The following is a 16,219-nucleotide window of genomic DNA, read 5'->3' as shown; positions in this document are numbered from 1 at the left end:
CTGCTATACATAGTAACATGTGTGTAAATTACATGTAAACTACATTATTTTTGTACCACAAAGAATAAATAAAAATTTGAATCTGGAGTCAAATCAAAATTCCCTGGGTTAGTTACTAGGCTTCCTGGGTTACTAGGCTTCTGAGTCGACACTCAAAATACAATCTTGCTCTTTCTACTTAATCATCTTTATGCAGTGTTATTATAATTATGGGGAGAACACTAAACCCGTAGGGGTTATATGGTGCCTGGGGAATGGGGGGGGGGGGAACCAGATCCGATGGAGCCTCTCATCGGCATCAATGCACATTCCTGAGTACGTATTACCCTGCCAGGGAGGTTCCTGGATTCTGGCGAAGGTCCGTTGATGCTGGTGGGGGTATTTTGATGCTGGTGGGAGTATATTGATGCTGGTGGGAGTATATTGATGCTGGTGGGAGTATCTTGATGCTGGTGGGGGTATCTTGATGCTGGTGGGGGTATTTTGATGCTGGTGGGGGTATTTTGATGCTGGTGGGAGTATCTTGATGCTGGTGGGAGTATCTTGATGCTGGTGGGAGTATCTTGATGCTGGTGGGAGTATCTTGATGCTGGTGGGAGTATCTTGATGCTGGTGGGAGTATCTTAATGCTGGTGGGAGTATCCTGATGCTGGTGGGAGTATCTTGATGCTGGTGGGAGTATCCTGATGCTGGTGGGAGTATCCTGATGCTGGTGGGAGTATCCTGATGCTGGTTACCTGGAGGTTATTCCGGGGATCAACGCCCCCGCGGCCCGGTCCACGACCAGGCCTCCCGATGGATCAGGGCCTGATCAACTAGGCTGTTACTGCTGGCCGCACGCAGTCCGACGTACGAGCCACAGCCCGGCTGATCCGGCACCGACTTTAGGTATCTGTCCAGCTCTCTCTTGAAGGCAGCCAGGGGTTTATTGGCAATTCCCCTAATGCTTGATGGGAGGCTGTTGAACAGTTTTGGGCCCCGGACACTTATGGTGTTTTCTCTTAGTGTACCAATGGCGCCCCTACTTTTTATTGGCGGCATTTTGCATCGCCTGCCCAGTCTTTTACTTTCGTAGGGAGTGATTTCTGTGTGCAGGTTTGGGACCATTCCTTCCAAGATTTTCCAAGTGTAGATTATGATATATCTCTCCCTCCTGCGTTCCAACGAGTACAAGTCAAGTGCTTCCAAGCGTTCCCAGTAGTTAAGGTGCTTGACAGAACTTATACGTGCAGTAAAGGATCTCTGTACACTCTCTAGATCTGCGATTTCACCTGCTTTGTATGGAGATGTTAATGTACAGCAGTATTCCAGCCTAGAGAGAACAAGTGATTTGAAAAGGATCATCATGGGCTTGGCATCTCTCGTTTTGAAAGTTCTCATTATCCATCCTATCATTTTCTTTGCACGTGCGATCGTGGCACTGTTGTGATCCTTGAAAGTGAGATCCTCAGACATTACTACTCCCAGGTCCCTTACATTATTTTTCCGCTCTATTGTACGGCCGGAGTCAGTAGTATACTCTGTTCTAGTTATTATCTCCTCCAGTTTTCCATAACGGAGTAGTTGGAATTTGTCCTCATTGAACATCATATTGTTTACCGTTGCCCACTGGAAAACTTTGTTTATATCTTCTTGGAGGTTAACCGCGTCCTCAGCAGATGACAGCCTCATGCAGATCCTAGTATCATCCGCAAAGGATGATACGGTGCTGTGGTGTATATCTCTGTTTATGTCTGATATGAGGATAAGGAATAAGATGGGGGCGAGTACTGTGCCTTGTGGAACAGAGCTCTTCACTATGGCAGCCTCCGATTTAACTCTGTTGACCACTACTCTTTGTGTTCGATTTGTTAGGAAGTTGAAGATCCATCTCCCCACTTTCCCAGTTATTCCTTTAGCACGTATTTTATGGGCTATTACGCCATGATCGCATTTGTCAAATGCTTTTGCAAAGTCTGTGTATATTACATCTGCATTCTGATTTTCTTCCAGTGCATCCAAGGCCATGTCATAGTGATCCAGTAGTTGTGAGAGGCAGGAGCGACCTGCCCTGAACCCATGTTGCCCTGGATTGTGCAGATTTTGGGAATCCAGGTGATTTGCAATCCTGCTTCTTAGCACTCTTTCAAAGATTTTTATGATGTGGGATGTCAGAGCTATTGGTCTATAGTTCTTAGCTAATGCTTTGCTGCCACCTTTATGGAGTGGGGCTATATCCGTTGTTTTAAGTGACTGTGGAATTTCACCCATGTCCAAGCTCCTCCTCCATAGTGTACTTAGGGCACGCGAGAGGGGTTTCTTGCAGTTCTTAATGAAAACAGAGTTCCACGAGTCTGGGCCCGGGGCTGAGTGCATAGGCATGTTGTCAATGGCTTTTTCGAAATCTATCGGAGTTAGGGTAATGTCGGAAATCTGGCATACATTTATGGAGTTTTGAGGCTCATTCATGAAGAAATCATTTGGGTCGTCGATCCTCAGACCGATTAGTGGTTCACTAAACACAGAGTCGTACTGGGATTTCAATATTTCACTCATTTCCTTGTTGTCGTCTGTGTAAGTCCCATCCTGTCTGAGTAAGGGCCCGATACTAGATGTGGTATTTGCCTTGTTTTTGGCATATGAAAAGAAATATTTTGAATTTCTTTCAATTTCACTAATAGCTTTAAGCTCCTCCTGCCTCTCCTGGTTCCTGTAAGAGTCATTTAGCTTAAGTTCGATAGTTTCCACTTCCCTGGTCAGCGCCTCCCTTCGTGTATCAGATATTCTAGCACTCCTGAGGAGCTCAGTGACTCTTCGTCGTCTTCTGTAGAGGGAGCGTCTTTTTCTCTCCAGTTTACTCCTGCTCTTCTTCTTTCTTAGAGGAATATGCCTAGAACATGCTTCGGCTACCAGGCAGTTGATCCTTTCAAGGCACTGGTTTGGGTCCATGTCATTTAAGACATCTTCCCAACATGTTTCGTTTAGGACATGGTTTACCTGGTCCCAGTTGATGTTCTTGTTGAAATTGTATTTTGTGGTGGGAGTATCTTGATGCTGGTGGGGAATCTTGATGCTGGTGGGAGAATCTTGATGCTGGTGGGAGTATCTTGATGCTGGTGGGAGTATCTTGATGCTGGTGGGAGTATCTTGATGCTGGTGGGAGTATCTTGATGCTGGTGGGAGTATCTTGATGCTGGTGGGAGTATCCTGATGCTGGTGGGAGTATCCTGATGCTGGTGGGAGTATCTTGATGCTGGTGGGGGTATCTTGATGCTGGCGGGAGTATCTTGATGCTGGCGGGAGTATCTTGATGCTGGCGGAAGTATCTTGATGCTACCTACCTGGAGGGTATTCCGGGGGTCAACGCCCCCGCGGCCCGGTCCACGACCAGGCCTCCCGGCGGATCAGAGCCTGATCAACGAGGCTGTTACTGCTGGCCGCACGTAGTCCAACGTATGAACCACAGCCCGGCTGATTCGGCACTGACTTTAGGTATCTGTCCACCTCCCTCTTGAAGACAGCCAGGGGTCTATTGGTAATGCCCCTGATGACTGGTGGGAGGCTGTTGAACAGTCTTGGGCCCTGGACACTTACTGTGTTTTTTCTTAGTGTACATACTGTCGAAGAGCTCTTTAAGCTGTTGAAGGACTCTTGATGCTGTCGAAGGACTCTTGATGCTGTCGAATGACTCAATGCTGAAGGACTCTTGATGCTGTCGAAGGACTCTTGATGCTGTTGAAAGACTCTTGATGCTGTCGAAGGACTCTTGATGCTGTCGAAGGACTCTTGATGCTGTCGAAGGACTCTTGATGCTGTCGAAGGACTCTTGATGCTGTCGAAGGACACTTGATGCTGTCGAAGGTCTCTTGATGCTGTCGAAGGACTCTTGATGCTGTCGAAGGACTCTTGATGCTGTCGAAGGACTATGCTGTTGAAGGACTCTTGATGCTGTCGAAGGACTCTTGATGTTGTCGAAGGACTCTTGATGCTGTTGAAGGACTCTTGATGCTGTCGAAGGACTCTTGATGCTGTCGAAGGACTCTTGATGCTGTTGAAGGACTCTTGATGCTGTCGAAGGACTCTTGATGCTGAAGGACTCTTGATGCTGTTGAAGGACTCTTGATGCTGTCGAAGGACTCTTGATGCTGTTGAAGGACTCTTGATGCTGTCGAAGGACTCTTGATGCTGTTGAAGGACTCTTGATGCTGTCGAAGGACTCTTGATGCTGTCGAAGGACTCTTGATGCTGTCGAAGGACTCTTGATGCTGTCGAATGACTCGATGCTGTTGAAGGACTCTTGATGCTGTCGAAGGACTCTTGATGCTGTCGAAGGACTCTTGATGCTGTCGAAGGACTCTTGATACTGTCGAAGGACTCTTGATACTGTCGAAGGACTCACGATGGTGTCGAAGGACTCACGATGCTGTCGAAGGACTCACGATGGTGTCGACGACGTCTTGATGCTGTCGAAGGACTCTTGATGCTGTCGAAGGACTCCTGATGCTGTCGAAGAGCTCTTGATGTCCTCCCATTCCCCCGGCGCTCTTTGATCACTACGGGTTTAGTGCTTCCGTGACTAATTTACTAAATTCTGAATCTGAAGCCAATATTTTTACAGGTTAATTCCCATTAGTAACTCTGAACATATATCATTGTCTAAGTTCACTTAGATACAGGTAGACACAATTATGCCTAGATACACACAAATTACCTAGGATAACCCCTCAAAAAAAGGTCAAGTCGAAGTGATTTATTGCCATTGGAGCTCTTATGATTATAATAAAAAAGAAGCGCTAAACCACAAGGGCTATACAGCGCTTTTGGACGTCTAAGAGATTTTAAATCCCATCAAAAGGCCAGCTTAGGTCTAACAGCGTCGCACCCAGATTCTGGATGGGGAAAGGCATTTATAAATGACCTAGAAGAGAGATAACTGAGTTAAAATAGAGATGAGTGAAGGCGGGAGGCTGGTGTTACCTGTACACGTGGGTTCCACTGGGCTGTAATTCACCAAGATGCAAAATGTTGTAGTATCCCAGGAGCTTGAGAACAACCTCTCTACCAGTCACTCACTAACACTACACCCCACTGACCCTGAGTTGGATATGTATGGTTAGCCAACACTATCACGCTGACACTAATAAAGAGGCAACTGATATGATGGGGAAAATATTTGAGCAGCACTGACACACACACACCCCCCTTCACAGCACAATTCACACTGACCACTTTACTGGTGATCCCAGAGTCGCTGCCGCTGCGGGGAGCTGCCGCCGCACGAATCACGTAATTAAGATTTGCTTTCCTTTAACCACGCGGTCATAAATGCTTGAAACTAATGCTTACTCTACGTCATATATCCGTGAGAGGTCGGAGCATCGATATGACCTACGCTCGTGACCTGTCATGTCGCGCGTGATGTGCAGGTTTAGTCGTATGCCCGCCCGTTGGTCTTCCAGCGTAAACTCCATATACAGTACGATAACCGCGCAGTAGCCATTGATTCTCCCCGCCAAAGTGTAACATGTTATTTGCTTAAAAAAATACACACTGGAGCTTAACATTCCATTGTATGGGTTCTATCCCATGAGTAATGTGAAGCCTGAGGGATGCCGGTGAGGGATGCCGACGAGGGATGCCGACACTCATCAATATGAATCAATATAAAGAACGCGGGCAGGCAACAGGTTGTAGCTTCCATTTAGATTACAAACTTTCTTATTCTGTACTTTCTACTGTACTTTCTTTTGGCCTTTTCCCAGATTTTCTTTTATGGATTAACAGGCACATTTTTTCTCTGAATATCGTGTAAAAATGTATATTTTGGCACCAAACCTAACTTACGAACCTAACCTAACCTAAGGTAATTTTTTTGGCCGAATTCTACTAAATATATCACAGATCACTTTAAATTGATTTAATATTACTTAAATGACATATATTTTTTATTCAGACTGATTTTCGCATATTGCATAAAACAATTTTCACTATGCTTATTCTGCAGAAATGACCCTTGCTTTCTAGTTCTAACTTGCCAGTCCAGTATATTATATATTTATTTCTTTTTTTTATTTTTATTATCACACTGGCCGATTCCCACCAAGGCAGGGTGGCCCGAAAAAGAAAAACTTTCACCATCATTCACTCCATCACTGTCTTGCCAGAAGGGTGCTTTACACTACAGTTTTTAAACTGCAACATTAACACCCCTCCTTCAGAGTGCAGGCACTGTACTTCCCATCTCCAGGACTCAAGTCCGGCCTGCCGGTTTCCCTGAACCCCTTCATAAATGTTACTTTGCTCACACTCCAACAGCACGTCAAGTATTAAAAACCATTTGTCTCCATTCACTCCTATCAAACACGCTCACGCATATATATATATATATATACATATATATATATATATATATATATATATATATATATATATATATATATATATATATATATATATATATATATGCAGAACACCACATAACGGAAATCTTCAGCTCAAGATCTTTCGCACTCTGTGCGTCGTCAGGAGCTATGCAGTGTTGCAAGACTAGCAACATATGAAAGGTGGGAAAATTCTCTCTGAGGCAAGGAAGGAGTGTCGGACCATGTCACAGTGGAAACTCCATGTTATATAGAGGATGGGGGGGGGGTAAACAAGTATGAGATGAAAATAAGGTGAGAGAGAAGGATGGAAGGTGGTAGCCGTCCAGGTAACAGGTGAGACTACCCCCCCACCTTACCTCACTACACTGCACTTATAACCTTATAAAGACGAGGACAGTAAATATATTATTCCACTCTATTACAGTGTATTAACACTTATACATATTTTTGGAAAAAAAGGAAAGGGATTTGATATTAAGATCAATGGGGCTGGTACACAAGTTATTGAGACAGGGGATACAACTTAGCTGATGAAGTGAATATACATTTACAGCATAAGATCAGTAGGAGAGTTCACCACTAGGAGCTCAGTTAGTCTCCAGCCACAGGTCCCGATACTCCACACTTGCGACAGCTCTCTCTCCAGAGCCTCCAGCTCTGTCTCCCATCAAGAGCTCTCTCTTGAGCTCTCTACTCCCAGCTAAAGCTGAACCCGAATCTCTTACAGAGCCTCCAGTTCTCGCCCGGCCAGAGTACTGCATTTTGTCAGTCCTCCGCCTCAAGTTCTCTCTTAGCTAGGTTACGTTAGGTAAGGGTTGTCAGGAAACAAGACAAGTGTTTCTTGACCCGGGTCTTAGATAATGACCCGCCTCTGGAGCTTTTGGTCATCTGACCAAGGCCTTCCGCTGGCTTACCGGCCCACCCCTTTAAAAATTATAGTCAGTTATAACCACTTCTCCGTTTTAGCTGTTTCCATGGGCTTATATGATCCTTCATGCACCCCCCCCCTCCTCAACTCCAGAGTTAGGAATCACCCTCCATGGGAGCATACCATCTGTGCTTTACACAAAGGATAGGCTTCTCCACTAGCGTCAGAATTTAAGGATATTCGTTTACTCAACCAATAAGATCTGGGAAGCCAGAACACAGGTGTCCTTGGAATTGCAACGATTTCAAACATACCTGACAGGGCCAGGGTGTGGCAGATCAGCAAATTTCTAGACAGGTCCTGCTTGTGTCCCGACAAGAAACAGATGACCTACGTCACATCCACTGTGATATGACCTGACACTACGCTTCTGCCTTGCTCCAGAGAGAATTAGTCCCCTACTATCTGTTGCTAGTCTTGCAACACTGCATAGCACCTGACGACGCAAAACAGTGCGAAAGATCTTGAGCTAAAGATTTCTATCTACATATGGCTTGTACTGCATTGTTAAAATCGCCTGTTTGCAGTTACGTGTGTTTGTCTATTTAAAAATAGAATTTATACAACAAGGTGTAAGAAAAACTGACCCTTATGGGTTTAGCGCTTTTCATGAATTAAAAAAAAGCTCGTGTAAATATAAAATTCACTTTGATCAGTACAGGTTGCATTATGTGCCATAATTCAATTCCGCGCAGCGATTTTTTTTTTTGAAGAAAATGTAATAAAAGCTAATGTAATAACGATGACACAGAAAATGTAATTGAGGGGAACCTCAGTTAAAGTTGGAAACCACTAGTTTCAGCACCCAGTCTAGATGCTGCTGTAACTTTGAAAATAAATCACCCATTTTACGCTCAAGATCGTTGTAAAAAATGTAGTATATTTTGCACGCAGTCTGAATAAATATTTACCCTTACTGCATAGATTATACTTTCCTTGGATAGAACGTACTGTATGTAGTTGATAAAACATCCGTATACAATCTGGACTGATGAAGCCACTGTGTGGCGAAACGTTTCCTCAATAAAGATACCCAAGAGTTGCACATGTGTTTAATTTATCAACTTGTCAGTTCTCTGAACCATTCATCTACAATCTCGAGCATACATATATCACGTCTTTACATGTCATAGAAGATCACAGGATATGTTAAGATTCGTTCGTTATTTTTTTTTTTTTTAACTCGGAAGATTAACCGCCCAGGATAGCCCAGGGAAGTCAGTGCGTCATCGAGGACCATCTTAATGTTCACTGAAAGATGTCGATGTGTCAGGAAATAGGACAAGAGTTTCCTGACTCGGGTCCTAGTCATATGATGAGCCGCAACTGGAGATGTTGGTCATCTGACCGAAGCCTTCCACTGGCTTACCCCTCCACTCCTTTGACAATTATGGCTATGATTGTAACCTATTCTCTTTTTATATTAATGATATATATACTAATGACTGAAAGGTGTACGTTTCTCAGCGTATATATACCCGAGTATACCTGGAGAAGGTATCGGGGGTCAACGACCCTGCGGCCCGGTCTGTGACCAGGCTTCATGGTAGATCAGGGCCTGATCAACCAGGCTGTTACATGACTTATGAACCACAGCCTGGCTGGTCAGGTACTGACTTCAGGTGCCTGTCCAGTGCCTTTTTGAAAACCAGGGGCTATTGGTAATCCCCCTTATGTATGCTGGGAGGCAGATGAACAGTCTTGGGTCCATGACATTTATTGTTACCCCTTATCATGCTAGTAGCGCCCCCGCTGTTCATTGTGGGAATGTTGCAACGTCTGCCGAGTCTTTTGGTTTCATAGGGAGTCATTTTCGTGTGCAAGTTTGGTACTAATCCCTCTAGGATGTTCCAAGTGTATATAATCATGTATCTCTCTTGCCTGCATTCCAGGGAGTACAGGTTGAGGAGTTTATTCCTCAGGTTGAGAGTTTAATTCTGGTGTAATAACAGATTACAAACAAATCAGGGAATGGGTGGGGTTTGAACCCATGGCTAATGAGTCCTAAAACTCACAGGCCAATGTGTTAACCACTGGCGGCTCTAATAAGATATTAGAGCCAGCTGGCCCAGTGGTTAATGCACTGACTCGTGAGTTTTATGACTCACTTGCTGTCGTAGGGGTTCTTAAGGAGATACGAGGGTTGAAGGTAAACACCTTGTTGGATGGTAACACTATATATTGTCAGACTGTGATGAGAGGTGGGAGCCCAGGCCTGCCCTGTTCTGCCTGCTTGTAGGTGGTCCGCCGAGTGAGAACGAGGCAGCGCGTCTCACCCTGACTCAAGCTGTACCCCGTGACGTCATACAGTCACAGGCCTAAGGGATCTTCTATATAAACAAATGGATGGTGCTATGATACTCAGCTAATCTATATAACACATATAAGGGGATCAGCAACTATGCTGACAGCTCGGTCATGTTACGTATGTCGTCCCGACATACACTACTATGCTATAGGCTGAACAGGCAGGTGGTTCTGGGCTGATTCTATACAATAACAAATTCATATATAACTTAGAACTAATGGATGGTATCATACTGGATGTTAAGAAAATGAGTTTTACGTAATGGGTGTTAACGTAATCACTTTTAACGTAATGCATTACAAACTATAAGAACAAATCATGGTACAATATGGGATGGAATTGATCGATCGATCTGTATTCATGCACTCTACAGATTCTGAGGAAATAAATATATATATACAAGGTGAAATTAACAGCAAAGGCATCTGGTGCCCACTCAGATCATTACTGTCAAACTCTCAGAATACGGAGGGAACGTGAGCACGAAAAAAATTTTTTTGAAAAAAAAACTGATCAGTTAATAACAAACAGTTGACAATTTCCTTCATCTCAGTCATCTAATTATACAGACTATGTACATTTAAACCCAATTCTGCGAGGGTGAGGTTTACATATGCAGAATGGTTATCTCTGGGAGGATCGAATTCCTCTGCAATGGCTAATACATGCCTTGACTGAGGGAGATCTGAGCGATTATCTACAAAAGATACTTGTGGCTTTCTCATTACTTGTCGAGTACGCAAGGAGTAACGACATTCAGGTTGAATATCTGACTGAGTATTTGAGGTAGAGGGTACAGAGTCAAGAGGATTTTCAGCATCTGTCACATTAGTCTGGGTAGCAATATCATCAACATCGCATACTAATTTCATATCATCTAAATGCGATTCTTTGTACTTACCAGTACTAATTTCTCTAACCTTATACTTATTGCCCGAGAAATGTTCTACAACTCGATAAGGGCCAACAAACTTTTGATCGAGCTTAGGCATTTTGGATGCTTTGTTGAAATTTGTCAGCATTACTCTCGAACCTACTTTAACTTTTGATAGTTTAGCAGGGCTATTAGTTACTCTAGTAAATTCTGCTGTTGATTTATGAAGTGTTTCACGGATTCTTCTAAAAACACTGAGCCATGCTTGTACGAGTTGCTACGAAATCATCAGGGTTGTAATTGGGTTTCGGAGTGGAATATAACAACTCACAGGGTAAACGCTTGTCTACACCATACAATGCATAATGTGGAGTATCACCTATGGAAGCATTGTAAGCAGAATTTATGGCACATTGAACATCTGGTATAACTTCATCCCAATTTTCACTATTGGGGTTGATAGTGGCTCTCAAGACATCAAGTACTTTCTTATTGGTTCGTTCAGCTAACCCATTGCTGGCAGGATGATGAGGAACAATGGTGGATTTAGAGATCTTGTACAAAGTACACAAATTTTCAAGAATCTCATTACAGAATTCATCTCCATTATCTGTTACGAAGGACTTAGGGGTGGTATGCCTGCAGATAATGCGTTCTTTAAACGCTTTAGCTACTGTCTCTGCAGTCTTATCTGCAATAGGAACTAACTCACAATATCTGGTGAAATGGTCTACCATAACACACAGATGTTTGTTACCTTGGAGGGAACATTTATAATTGGTTAACAAATCAAGGGCAACTCTTTCCCACGGTTCGCTAGTGGTTGGGTACACCTGGATTGGATTAGGACCATTGACATTTCCTTTATAGGGTGAGACGCGCTGCCTCGTTCTCACTCGACGGACCACCTACAAGCAGGCAGAACAGGGCAGGCCTGGGCTCAAACCTCTCATCACAGTCTGACAATATATAGTGTTACCATCCAACAAGGTGTTTACCTTCAACCCTCGTATCTCCTTAAGAACCCCTACGACAAATTGGTGGCAGCGGTGGGATCACCCTGACTCAAGCTGTACCCCGTGATGTCATACAGTCACAGGCCTAAGGAATCTTCTATATACACACATGGATGGTACTATGATACTCAGCTAATCTATATAACATATATAAGGGGATCAGCAACTATGCTGACATTGCCATGGGTTAGAGCCTCACTTGTTCCCTGATTTGATTCTAGCATAGTCGATAGGTTTTAAACTCCATTACCCAGCCAGTGTTAATTAGTCCCCAAGATGCTGAGTAACAAAATTTTTCTTAAAGATAAGCCAGCGCTGAAGGAGACGCATTCGCGGGTTATCTTTTCTTGATCAATAACCAAATTTGTTCAATAAATTTGACAACTGCAGATCAGAACTAATCTGAAGTTTCCTCTCAATAAGATAAGCCAGCTGATTAGAAAATGTATTTCCAGGTACTTAATGGACACATTACATTTTTCTATTATTCAAGGTAAAGCATTAAACCCGTTGGAGTTATATAGTGCTTGGGGACTGGGAGGCATTCAGGCTTAGTCGAAGGAAGGGGAGGATAAGTCCAGTTCCTTGGATAAAGAGCTCCTCACTGGCATGAAGGAAACTCCTTTGAGGAGTTACCTTGATGCCAGCTTGCACTGCAATGTGAACCTTAGAGCAGAATACACCAGCACAGATTGTGAAGTTAATTTTGAGACACATTCTTCGGTTATTACACAGAATGATCACATTCGTACCTTAGCAGACTAAAACAGTGAACTTTCCTATGGGTTAATGCATCACTGCTTAAACACAAACGATCAGAACCCTTTAAGTAGGAAGCACCATTGTTGAAAGTTTGAAGCCGATCAGAAGAAGCGTTCTCAAGTTATGACATGTTGTGTAGTACTGCAGAAGGTATACTGTGGATTACTTGTGCTATTCAGAACATTAAAACTTTCATTGTATTTACAATTTCAGGGCCTGGATTGATGCTCAGTCTTTGTTAAAAGTAGGTTCTTCAGAAATATTTTTTATACAGTATTTTTAAATTAGTAAGATAAATAGAAACAAAGAAACCTATGGAGAAGAAATAGCAGAACTGGCAATGTAAACTAATAAAGCAGAGAATACATCACTGAACTAGATCCAACAGAAAAGCCCATACAACCTATGTCCATAGATATTGTGAGGAGCTCCTGCCCTTAAACACATCATGAATATTCAGTAACTATAGAAACGAGCAGCAGGCCACATCTGGAGAGAAGAAATGTTATCCCAGTAAGAATAATAATAGAGGAGTCAGGGGAAAAAATGCTGAATGTTTAGGGACCAAACAACACGCCTGGGGTTTGATCCAAAGAATGGGAGGATAAGTCCAATTTCTTTAAGAGTACCCCTCATTGGCATCCACAAACCTCCCTTGAGGGGTGACGGTAGTAGTATTAAACTAATGACAGACATCATGGTTTCTCTTGACACTATCATATGTTGACCTAATCAATGGAACTTTCAGTCATTCGGTCAAAGGGCGAGCTTTTAGCTACTTTATCAGTCCAGTCCCTGTTTAGAAATTTAAGATGACGTAAGTGTGGAATAAAACACATGTGCAACGTTACATTTTAACAAGGATGCGTTTCTCTATGAATGGTTTCTTCAGTCATGGACAAGATGAAGAGCCCTTCACTAGCATCAAGGCACTTACCTTGAAGGGGCTGACCATTCCAGCCTGCCTGGAATATTACTACTTGATTTTGAACCCCAGTTGTTGGCTGCGAGATGTAAATGCAGGATTGTGAGAGTGTGTTGGTAAGATGGACAGTGGCTGCTCTCTGAACAGGATGGGTGGGGGGGATGTTGCAGATGGTAATTTCACTGTGACGTCGGCACGCTTCTGAAAAGATGACTTGGTGAGAGGTGGCCATCAAGTTCAAACAAAGAAACAAAGAGAAAGAGAGGGAGGGAGGAGGCTGATATTCTTAAGGCAAAATTTTATTTTCAGCTGACTGTAAAGAACCATATAGTAAATCTTGCAAACAAGGCAGCCAAGAAGCTAACAACACTCAGATGTGTCTCACATCTGCTTGACAGTATAGACTGCAAGACTGTATGAGGCTCAGGTATTAAACCACTGTAAAGGTTTCAAATTATGCAGGAAGCCTAAAATAAAAATTTAGGCATTTCCATGTTTTCCATATACTATTCTTTGTACTTAATATATCTCATTGTAAAATAAATTATTGCTACAGCCTCTCCTCACTTAACGATGAAGTTCTGTTCCTAAGACCACATTGGTAAACAAATTTGTCGCATAGGAGCATTCAATAATTGTAGTGGGTTTGTGTCACCCATCTTTGATATTGTTTTAATGTCACTTTTGCACCATTTATAACATTTGTAGTACATTATTAAATGTTTATCCAGTAGTGTTTTAAATTGTAATGAACAGAATAGAGGAAATCAGCTCTAATATACAGTGGACCCCCGCATACCGTTGGCATCACATAACGTTTAATCCGCATACCGTTCGCTTTTATCGCAAAAATTTTGCCTCGCATACCGCTCAAAAACCCGCTCACCGCTGTTCGTCCGAGACGCGTCCAATGTGCGCCCTTAGCCAGCCTCACATGTGCCGCCGGTGGCATTGTTTACCAGCCAGCCTCCGTGGTAACATCCAAGCATGCAATCGGAACATTTCGTATTATTACAGTGTTTTTGGTGATTTTATCTGCAAAATAAGTGACCATGGGCCCCAAGAAAGCTTCTAGTGCCAACCCTACAGCAATAAGGGTGAGAATTACTACAGAGATGAAGAAAAAGATCATTGATAAGTATGAAAGTGGAGTGCGTGTCTCCGAGCTGGCCAGGTTGTATAATAAACCCCAATCAACCATCGCTACTATTGGTGGTACAGCTGCTGCTGCTGCTGTACCACCGTCAGCTGCTGCTGCTGCTGTACCACCGTCAGCTGCTGCTGCTGCTGCTGTAGCACCGTTGTTGGTGTGGCTTATTGAGAATACCAAGAAACAATTAACCCCAGAGGATTTGCCACCCAGGATAACCCAAAAAAGTCAGTGTCATCGAAGACTGTCTAACTTATTTCCATTGGGGTCCTTAATCTTGTCTCCCAGGATGCAACCCACACCAGTCGACTAACACCCAGGTGAACAGGGAAAAATGCCTGGAACTAGTGCTCATATTGGTGAATTTAAAGCCAGCAAAGGTTGGTTTGAGAGATTTAAGAATCGTAGTGGCATACACAGTGTGATAAGGCCTGTTCTGGAAGAAAATGCCAAACAGGACCTACAGTACTCAGGAGGAAAAGGCACTCCCAGGACACACTGTCTCATCAGTCATTGCTGCATCTTCAATAAAGGTAAGTGTCATTTATTCTTCATTTAGTAGAGTAGTACATGCACAATATATATTGTGCATGTACTACTCTACTATTGTGCATGTATCCTTCTCTTTGTGTGTAGGAAAATGTATATTTCATGTGGTAAAATTTTTTTTTTCATACTTTTGGGTGTCTTGCACGGATTAATTTGATTTCCATTATTTCTTATGGGGAAAATTCATTTGCATACCGATCATTTCGCATAACAATGAGCCCTCTTGCATGGATTAAAATCGCTATGTGGGGGTCCACTGTACATTTAGGTATGCATACTGGTCGGAGAGCCCGTTGTAACTCAAGAGTCATCGGTAAACAAATACGTCGCTAAGTGAGGAGAGGCTGCATTACTATTATACTGAGTATGCTCCGCTTTCTTGAATTACCCCATCCCATCTACAACTTCTTGACTGAATAGAGAACAGACCAAGATGATTCATATTTTGTCTGGACAGAGCCTGAAACACCATAGGGATGTGGGTAGCCTTACTGTTATGTACAAGGCCAATGTTGTCAAATTACCATGCTTGGCTTCACTTGGCAGTCAGCGAGAAAATAGCTTATACACAAGATGGGCAGCAAATAGCAACTAAACTCTGGCTGTACCCTTCTCAAGAGCATCATTTCACCCGAGATCATTTATCCTCAGGATGACTCGAGTCTGGAACATGTTCATACAGCATAATTGATGAAATAAAGTCAGCCTTGGAGAAGTATATAAATGAGCTGGAGGAGAAAAATCAGGTTTCTCTCCAAACCTGTGAGTATTTTCTTTCCCTACCACACCTATATGCAATGTTTATGACTTTCATTTATAAAAAAAAAATGCATGTAAAAACGATACACTAGAAAAGAACATGCACGACATCACAGCCTATATCTAAAATACTTTGTCCAGTTCCCCAGCAGTGGGCCTCGTGCCCAGATGTTGCAAGCAGTTTCTTTCTGGATTGCCACACATTCTCTAGAAAAGGAAGCTGGTTATTCTTGGGTCATTGGTTTCTGTGACTGAGTTTGTCACCTAACTCAATTAGAAGCACAAGTGCATGCTTGCTCAAGGCTCTGAGGGTCTCTGATCTTATTGGGACCTAAGTTATAGCAGGTATATTTGTTGAATGCTAAACACATGTGGGCAATTCAGTATATGGAGTGATGGAGGTTTGGCTCTCTGTCCATTGACTGTCAGATTTACCTGTGGCATCATGACACCAAACATTCAAGACTCTTGGTAATAATGTCCAGCCAGTTAACTTGAGAATTATGAGTACTCCTTACACTGTGTATCTTTCTTAAAGCACAAAATAAACTTAGGTGCACATGCAGTGCTACTCATAACTTAGAGC

At 43.0% G+C, this 16,219-nt stretch overlaps 1 protein-coding gene across 2 annotated transcripts in view; it reads right to left on the bottom strand.

Annotated features, from left to right (window-relative positions):
* Ent2 (Equilibrative nucleoside transporter 2) overlaps window positions 1–5,196 on the bottom strand; it is a 949,180-nt gene extending 943,984 nt beyond the window's left edge. For both annotated transcript variants that reach the window (XM_053794012.2, XM_053794013.2), the window contains exon 1: window positions 4,957–5,196. The gene's annotated coding sequence lies outside the window, so the exon portion shown is untranslated. The remainder of the gene's footprint in view (window positions 1–4,956) is intronic.
* Between the last annotated feature and the right edge of the window lie 11,023 nt (window positions 5,197–16,219).

The sequence above is a fragment of the Cherax quadricarinatus genome, chromosome 56 (assembly GCF_038502225.1).
Source record: "Cherax quadricarinatus isolate ZL_2023a chromosome 56, ASM3850222v1, whole genome shotgun sequence".
Taxonomy (NCBI): domain Eukaryota; kingdom Metazoa; phylum Arthropoda; class Malacostraca; order Decapoda; family Parastacidae; genus Cherax; species Cherax quadricarinatus.
Note: the sequence above shows the minus strand (reverse complement) of the source record. Positions and strands in the feature narration are given on the sequence as shown.